Here is a 9,710-nt window from a genome sequence, read left to right on the forward strand (position 1 = left end):
GTCTGAGAGAAACCTTCGGAGGTATGTGTGCTTACCAGACAGGAGGTAGCCAAAGTAGACAAAGCCCCAGAGAAGAAAGGAGCTTGGAACCCTGGGAAGGAGCAAGAGTCTGGTAAACTTCCACGGGGACTCTTGACTGTCTCCACCCTGCCCCTACAGGCTTCATACCATGAGACAGATGATGTCATCAGAGTCCAGTTTAGGACAGAAGCTAAGGTAATGAATAGGGGCAGTGAGTACAGGCAGGGAGAAGACCATGAGTGAGGGGCTACTGCAAGACTCAGCCCAGAGAAGGAACTAATTGGCTGGAATCCTTGCTCATCACAGAATAGACATATCTTAGTGACACGTGTCCCTGAGAACCAAATATTGACTGAGCTTGCATCTTTGTGACTTTGAAAATGCAAGTTTCGTAAAATTCACTGACACACAAGATTATTCAACATATATTATCTGCTGACTGCTCTGCCCAAGTCGGAAGCGTTTAGTTAGCACAAGCAAGATGGATCAAGGAAGAGTATGTAGATGGATGGTGCATTCGAAGACTTACTGATCTTCCCCTACGTCTGCCTTTAGCTACTTTGTTCCGATTTGCACATATCTCTGAAAGGTGACAGAGTCGCCATGGGAATGGCTCCCAAAGTCTTGGAGTCCATCTAATCCACCAGTCATTGTCTACCTAGAACAAGAGACTAGCCAGGTTGTAATGGAAATGATTGTTTAAAATCTCCTCCGGTGTTTGTCGTGGCCTCCAGTAGGTAGAAGATAAAATTATTCCCTTCATCATGCAAGGAATTGTAACAAAGTGCTGGGACCATCTTGAAAAATGCTTCAGGAATGGTTATGCACAAGAAATGTGGGCTCCGCTGGAAATCAAGGAGACTGTATGCGCTAGGGGGAGGAAGGCAGGCAGAGATTGAGGGCCAAATTGCGACTCATTGGCACAGCACATATTTTTCCAATATAAAAGCAAATGGAGAATCCGTAAATAAATTGACTATATAAAAGTGTCCCTTTATATTACTTCCTCACCTTTCTAAGAGGAAAACAAAAGGGAGAGGGGGAAAAAGGCACTGGGTCTTTTCTTTTTTCTTTTCTCACAGCTCTAGTATAAAAATATCATTTCTTCTGGATGCTTTTATATAGTACCAACAGCAGTCCATATCTATTTAAAATACATATGCAGCACTGCATGCAGAACCGCCCCCCAAACACACACAAATGATCCAGTAACTAGCATCAGTCCAACTGCAGAAGCAGCTGCCTCATAATTACAGCCTCTCATCGCACGTGCGGGAAACAAGTTGTGGCGTTCGGGAAAGGTCTGCAAAAATAGGTGTCAGCCCTTAACTAATAGTGATTGTCCTTCCATTCTACTGTAATTTACATTTAATTCACACATTTCATTTCCATTTAAAATATGATTACAGTGTTTTGAAGCACATCTCACCTGTCCCCTCGAATTACAGGGGGATGAGAATAACAGGGAACAGCAGGCACCGGGAAGGCGGCGCAGCCCTTGGCGCTGGGGTAGGTAGGCACTTGCGCTGCCTCTCAGAGGTCACAGGGGAGAGCTGTGGGTGAGTGGAGGGAAGCAGAGTTGAGAGGAAGGCCGATAGGGAGCAGGGGCTGGGGAGGTAAGGAGATCACCAAGAGGAGTAAAGATCTCATAGCCAAGGGCTCCCCGTGTACTTGTTTAAAGATGTTAAGTCCTGGCAGAGCACCCGTCCTTCATTTCATTTATTTCAGGCTCATGACCTGCTACTAAATACATGCAGCAGAAAGCAGTGGCTGCCGTGTCTGACGCTTAGGCTTCTCTACCCTGAAGCCAGCAGAAGAAAGGAAGGAAGAAGGCTTGGGACTTCCTATGCGTTGATGCAGAGAGTCCAGAATGCCCCCATGGATATGCAACACCCTTCAGAATATACCTCCTTGGGGCTGAAGAGATGGCTCAGTGGTAAACAGCACTGTATGCTCTTCCAGAGGGCTCAGATTTGAGTCTCAGCACTGACAAATGTTATGGTCTTTCTTCTATTGCAGAGAGTCGGTGAATTCTTTTCTTCCCCTCTTATAGCTCGCCATGGTCATGGACCTAGTGACCACTGAAGTATAAGCAGATGTTGTGTGTCAGTTCTAGGCCTTCGTTAAGATACTCCCTACTCTATGCTGTTTTTCTGCTAACCAAAGGTGAACAGCTTCAAGGATGAGGTACAACTAAAGGACAACCACACCACCAAGAAGATAAATGGTACTTCCCTGGACCACTTCATGAAGGAAGTCTGCACACTAACCAAGAACAGTTGAGCAATGGCATTTTAACAACCTTTTATTCTGTGAAGGTACAAGAATGTTAAATTTTGTTTACTGTAGCTTCTAGTATTCCATTAACCAACAAACTTGCCTACCAATCATTTTTCAGCCCACTACGGATCTTATATATTTAATTCTTAAGAAATGGATCTCTGTGGTCAAGCATGGTTGTGCATGCCTGTAATTTCAGCACTTGGAAGACAGGGGCAGTGAGATCACTTCAAATTTGAAGCTAGAGTTGTCTACATAGAAACTTCCAGTCCAACCAAGGCTATACAGTGAAACAAATAAAAAATCAAAAGAAATAAATAGGTTTCTACGAGGCCACCAGTGTTTTCTCGTTACCTAGTTCAATAGATACCTTTCAATCTAGTTTGCTGGCCCCTTAGGAGTGCTCTGCACAGTTGTCTAAGATCACAGGATTTTCCCTGTCCTCAGGGAGAAGCCTGTGATTGGATAGTAAAAAAAGGAGGTGGAGCTAAGAGTTGAAGAGAAAGGTCTCAGGAAGAGAGGAAAGGAGAATGGAGTCTGACATGGTGTTATCAAAGGTTAGAATAAGTGGGTTAAAGCTTTATCACTATCAATTGGCTCTGAAATTCTTTATTGGCATCTTGTAAGCCATGATTTTTATTGATACATAAATCTAATTGGTTAACTATAAGCTTAAGAGTCTTGACTTTACTGCGTTACTGGGTATTGTGTTATCAAACCACAAGGATGGCTGATATATTTGGTTACTGGAGTGTGGGACTGCCAATTACAGGGGATTATTGCAGAGAGGGAACTAGTGACTTGCAAGTCAAGCTAGTCAGATGCTGCGGGGACTAGTTCCAGAGAGTTGGTGGAGAGTTGGCAGGAGCTTGGGAGTTGGCAGGTTCATTTTTTAATATCTCCCGCAACAGCCCACACCTTTATTCTTAACATGGTTTCATCTTTGGTTTCCAGGATACTATAAATTCTTTGGCGTCTCTATACCTCTACCTGTTTCTGATGGAGTTCCAGCTCTGATGCCCACTCTCAGAGCTCTACAAATTGGACTTTGACTTCCATCTATGTTGCTTTACTTGGAGCTGAATTCACACTCGCCATAAACACCGGGAAAACAGGATGGGAAATGATATTAAAACAGCTTTCAGACATCTCAAGGCAGGCACTACAGACTGAAAGCCTCCTGAGAGAATGTAAATAAACAAGGGGAAACTGCCAGCACCCTAGCTTTCTTCAGGGCCACCTTTAGGTTGCAGGAAGTGAAAGAAAATGCTATCTGAACACACTACCAAGTTCATAAGGGAGATGGAAAGGCAGAAATTCAAGGTGACTTGGATATACAGTAAAATACCAAAGAAGGAGTTACACAGAGAAAAGGATGAATCCTTGACTACACAGTAATATGGAGGCAACCTTGGTAACATCACTGGCTAGGCAAAGAATGGCTGTTAGAATACTGTGAGCTAAATAATTTCCTGCACTCACAAAAAGGCCATGCTATATGCAAGCCCTAATCAACCAGGTTGGCAAGGCCTGACTACTCAGGCCATTCACTAGAGACTCTACAGAGATCACACTAAATCAGTATGAATACATCAGCTCTAGAATAAAGGCTGCTTTGAGCCTGCCTTTATGCAGCTCGGATAAGCTTACATGAGTTGAGCTTATCAACAAGGAATTGTAACTTCTTCATATTCTGAAAGCTAATACAATGAAAACTAGAGAGTTACCTTTGCATTGTGAGTATCTGTCATCCAATCAGAAAGCATTATACCTGGCATCAAAGTATCTGTCATCCAATCAGAAAGCATTATACCTGGCATCAAAGAAGCTTCTTTTTGCAGCAGACAGAGGCCGTTGCAGAGATCCACAACTGGACAGACTGCAGAGATAAGTGACTGGGGAGGGGGCTGTCCAGAACCAGTTGGTTCATCTACAACACAACATGGATATCTAAGGCTTAATTAATCTCAGAGACATGGGATCATTGTAAGAGCCACAGGACCAGGCTACCTATTGGGAAATAGTATCTTCTAGATGTGGCACAGACGCCGCACCTGTGAAAATGCAACACTATAGTTGCCTAATCTAGACTGCATAAAAGTAAGACCAGCCAACATTGTCATGTGGATGAGGGGAGATTTTACAAAGCCCTCACCCCTGGGTGGAGAGCTATAGGCAATCAATGAAGGGCTGCTAAGAAGGGAAATCGGTTCTCTCCAGGAATGAGCCCCACTAGGATATCTTTTATTCCAATTTGTCAGTCCTAAACACAAAATTTGACAACCCAGATAAAACATTCAAATTTATAAGCAATAGTAAATAGATTTAATAGGTGGTGTGTTTGTGTTTGCATATATAAACAGTAACTATTATAGAAGAGATCATGAATTTTAACGTGAATTGGGGAGCAAATGGAAAGAGTTGGGGGAGAGAGAAGGATAAAAAATAATATAAATAGAGTACCTATGTACAAAATTCTCAAAAATTAAAATTAAATTTTATAAATTAAATAATATGAAAAAGAACAAGAATGTTAAGGAAGCAGAGCAAGAATTATAAGTAGGGGACAGATTAATTTCTAATGCAAATTACTCATTAGAAGTAGTACCAACAAGAAGATAACGGAGAACTTTTCTATGCTAGAAATAATTATCAACCTACAATTAGATTCCTAGAAAAGAATGAGTCAGAGGTAAAGACATCGCCCAGAAGGTAGGAGAACTCACCACCAGAACTGCACAGGATGTGCAAAAGGACAGCTGTCAGGCAGAAATGAAGTAAAAACAGATCTGCACAAAATACCCAAAAATCCCAGGAGAGAGAAGTATGTGGCTAAGTACTAAAGACCTAAGTAACAAAAATGGGTTCCGAAGGATAGAGCATCACTACAGATCCTACAAGTGTTTAAAGAAAATAATAAGATAGTTTTTGTAATTATACATTTTACCGTTACAAGGACAATTAACGTGAAATTAAGGTGAAAAGAAAACCTGACAAACATGCACTGTGTATGTGTGCGTGCATGAAAGAGCACAACAAACTACTATAAAATTATATGATGAATATGGAATATTTGGAGGACATAAATCACTGAACACATACTAAAACGCATCACAACAAACAAACAAACAAAAACCAGAAAATCCAAATAAACCACTATCAAGTAAGGAGCTGGAAGCAGGAATCACAAATCTCCTACCAAGAAAGTTCAGAACCTGATGGCTTCATTGGCGAAGTTTAGGTATCATCTTAAAATTAATTAACTCCAGGGCTGGAGAGATGGCTCATCCATGAAGAGCACTTGGTGCTCTTGCAGAGGCCTGAGTTCAGTGCCTAACACTCACCATGGCAACACACCACCATCCTTAACCCCAGCTCTGGAACTGCTAATGCTTCCTTCTGACATCCATAGGTACCGTGCACACATGTGGTACATGCACATGTGCAGGCAGAGCATTCACACACTGAAAATCTTAAAAACCTAATAGAAAGAAACCCAGTTCGGCTTTTATCAAACAATCCCCTCTCCTCTCCCAAGGAGGCGCTGGGGAGATTTGAAAAGGAAGAAACTTGACCAAACTCACTCTGCAAGGCCAGCTTAACCCTCATCCAAAGAACAAAGCCGGGCGTGGTGGCGCACGCCTTTAATCCCAGCACTGGGGAGGCAGAGGCAGGCAGATTTCTGAGTTAGAGGTCAGCCTGGTCTACAAAGTGAGTTCCAGGACAGCCAGGGCTATACAGAGAAACTCTGTCTCGAAAAACCAAAAAAAAAAAAAAGAACAAACAATAACAGTAAGAAAACTGTAGAACAATAACACCAAGAACATAGATGCAAAAAATATCAATGAAACACAAAGCAAAACAATTCTAACATACACACACACACAAAGCATACACTAAGATTATATAAAGTGCACTCCAGGATACAAGCAGCATGCCATGTATGCAAATCAATAAAAGTAATAAAGATAATACACAACAGCAACAGAATCAAGCTATTTGATCATTTTAATAAATGTAGAAATGGGTTTTTATAATGTTCAACATACTCTTGGGATAAATCAATAAATGAGCTATTGCAAGAATATAACACAATAAAAGCTGTGGGTGAGAACCTCACAACCAACATCATACTTCATGGGAAAACCTGGAAGCCATTTCCTCTAAGCTATCTATTTTCATTGCTTTTACTCAACACAGAGTGGAAGCCCTAGCAAACCAGGCAAGAGTAAAGGACAGGCCAACAGAGTGGGAAAGGAGGAGTCACAGTAGTCTTGTCTCTGGAATGACTGAGTGTGGAAGAGCCACTCCACCAAAACACGGATTCAGCTGCTCAGGCAGCCTGATGTACTGTATGAGAGTAAGACTGGACCCTTACCTCTAATCATGTGCAAAACTCAACATGAAATGGGACAGAAGCCTAGGTATATGCCCAGATGCTTTGAAAAGATAGTGCCAATACTTCAAGGCATCCAAAGTTTGGGGATAAGACCCCCAAAAGCACAGGAGAAAATAGACAAAAGGGATAATGCCAACCTAAGAACCCCTGTCCACCAAGGGCTGCCATCAACCAAGTGTAAAAGCACAGAGCCTCCTGAACACAGTCTCAAACACAGTTCCCAATGAATCGGCTTTTGTCAACACTACAATATTTTCTGCTATTTAAAAAAAATTAAAAGCAAGGAGACCAGCCACAAACTGCCAGGTTGTACGTTTATGTAACAATACTCTTACCTAGAATACAATGTACTAGTAAGACTAGTCTCCCTGAAATAAGGGATTAAAGGATGGGTCGCACTACTCATAGGAGACATTTAACACCAATGAAAAAGTAAAACGTAAAAACAAAATTCTAGGCCTTTAGGCTCAGGCTTGGGAATGTGGTCTTTGTGACTCAATGCTCCAAGGTATGCTAATCATAAAACAGATAGCGACATCCCTCCACCCACCTACTTCCTGGGTTCAAGGAGTATTCATTCAAAGAAAGTCACCCTGACCCACCCTGACCATTGCTGGAACCCGCTATGCAAAGGTGCTATAGTTAGGGGCTCTTAGAAACTGTCTTGAGAAATAACCCTCACAATTACCAGGTATTCCTCGTGACTCTTGTGACTTTGCACTTCCTTGTGACTCTTAACTGGTATTTTTGGTATTTTCCAACAACGCAGTTCCCACCTCCTTGAGTTGTGGTTTCTTCCTTTAAATACCCCCTGACCCAGCTACTCCGCACACCACAGTCCTCTACCCCTGCATGGTATATGACCTTGGGCCTGAGAGCGCTCTTAAATAAAAATCCTCTTGCAGTTTGCAGCAAGACCATTTCTTGTGGGTGATTTTGGGGTGCCGCCTCTCCTGAGTCAGAACATGGGGGAGTCCTCACCTTGTGGGTCTTTCACCATTAGTTGTCAAAACAATAAAATTAACAGCAGTACCAGTTCACACCAAGAAGAAAGACTAAAGGGTTGACAAGTGACAACTACTAAGCCATCTTTCTTTAAGTTTACTTAACAATAAACAAAATTTGATTTTTTAATACTTCTCACTCTTTATGTCTTCATAAAGGCCAATATACTGAATGGTCCTGGGTGGTCCAGTCCTACGAGTGTCTCCACCCCACCTCAACACCCATTCCTCTCCACATCTTGGTTATGTCTCTCCCTTTGCGAAAAGCAATAACTTCACAAATTTCCAGAACTGCTTTTTTCCCAACCAGAATGAATCATTAATTGTTGATTCATGACATTCTCACATTGTGTGACATGCGCAGCCTACATTGTTTAATTAAGTAGTCAAGTGGTTGAGTCTTGTTTGTCGTGTTTTAGTATTGTACTGCTGTTTTGTAACAACTTTCTTCTAGCTCCACTGTTTACTTCTGGACAGTCTCAGCAACTCCCACAAATCCAATCCAGGCTGAACTCCGTGATATCTTTAGCTAACTCACATGCCAACTAAGTTACAGGGCTCTGCATCCAGCTGCCTGAACGGATGTATCAAAATCATCATGGTTAACAGAATTCACTGTATTCCTAACCATTTCCAGAACTCAGAACTTGATCCACCATTCACCTTCCTCACAGTGAAACAACTGCCCCTCCTCCCATCCTCTCCTTTGTTCCCCATAGCCAACTCAACCCCGTGAACTTGATACCACTTTACCTTTTTCCCTCCCCATCCTCTCGTCTAATCCAAACTTCATGTCACACTTTGATTGCTGATATAGCTTCCTAACCAATCTCTCCCACGTGTTTTCTTATCACTAGGAGTGAAATATCTGTGCTATAGTCAAAATCAATCTTTTGATCTAGAGATATAAGTAAGTCACTGTACCTCCCAGATACTATCCAGCCTACATTCCACATACCTCACCAAGCCCAGCCCAACTCTCTACCAAGTACATTTTTCCTTCAGTCTATGCAAAAATAATCTCCTCTCTAAGTGCAAGGCTTGTTTTCTAACCTCAGAAATTCATAATCATAACTCTAGTGGGTCATCATTGGCCATAAATGGCTTGGCTCAGTTATTTATTCACCCATTCATTGATGGATTTTGATATGAAATATAATCAATATATATATAAGCCCATGCCAAACAAAAGTACGAATTTTAATAATAATTTACATACCAAGTCTGAATGTGTAGGCCTATAATCCCAGCTACTCAAGAAGCAAACGGCAGGAGATGTAACCTCCCCCCAGCCTGAAGCAGGCTGAGCCAGACCTTGACTTTGCTGCCACTAAGGAGATTACCTAGGGTGGAGCCTTCCTCCCTAGATCACTCTATTATTCAGCCACAGTCGCTGTTCCTCTTCAAGATACTGCTACCTTCTGGGAGGCCCCTGAGCTATTCAGGAGACTACGCCCTGTCCTGCAGCTGGTTCCTGGCTCTTAGGATGAATTGGCGGGAATGGGCCTCCCCCTCCTTTAAAAGCGCATTTGCCATTAAACATTTGAGCTTTGATCAGGAACCTTGACTTAGCTCCATTTCTCTCTCATCCGCCTAATCTCCCTCTCTTTCAGCTTCGGCCTGCCTCCCAGGTGAAACCCAGTTCATGTGAGCCTCGGGCCCTGGCTAGCAACAAGGAGAATCACAGGTTCTAAGCTAGCCTAGACCACAGAGTGAAGGTCAGTCTGGGCAGAGTGAGTTCAAGGCCAGTCTAGATGACTCAGAGAGATCCTGTTTCATGATAAGAAGGTTTTTATTAACAGTCTTAGGATGTATGTACTCAGTGGTCGAACACTTGCCTAACATATTCAAGGGCACAGGTTCAATTCCCAGGACTGTAAAAGCACATCATCACTGTCTTAGTCAGGGTTTCTGTTCCTGCACAAACATCATGACCAAGAAGCAAGTTGGGGAGGAAAAGGTTTATTCGGCTTACACTTCCACATTGCTGTTCATCACCGAAAAAA

The sequence above is a fragment of the Mus musculus genome, chromosome 8 (genome assembly GCF_000001635.26).
Source record: "Mus musculus strain C57BL/6J chromosome 8, GRCm38.p6 C57BL/6J".
NCBI lineage: Eukaryota > Metazoa > Chordata > Mammalia > Rodentia > Muridae > Mus > Mus musculus.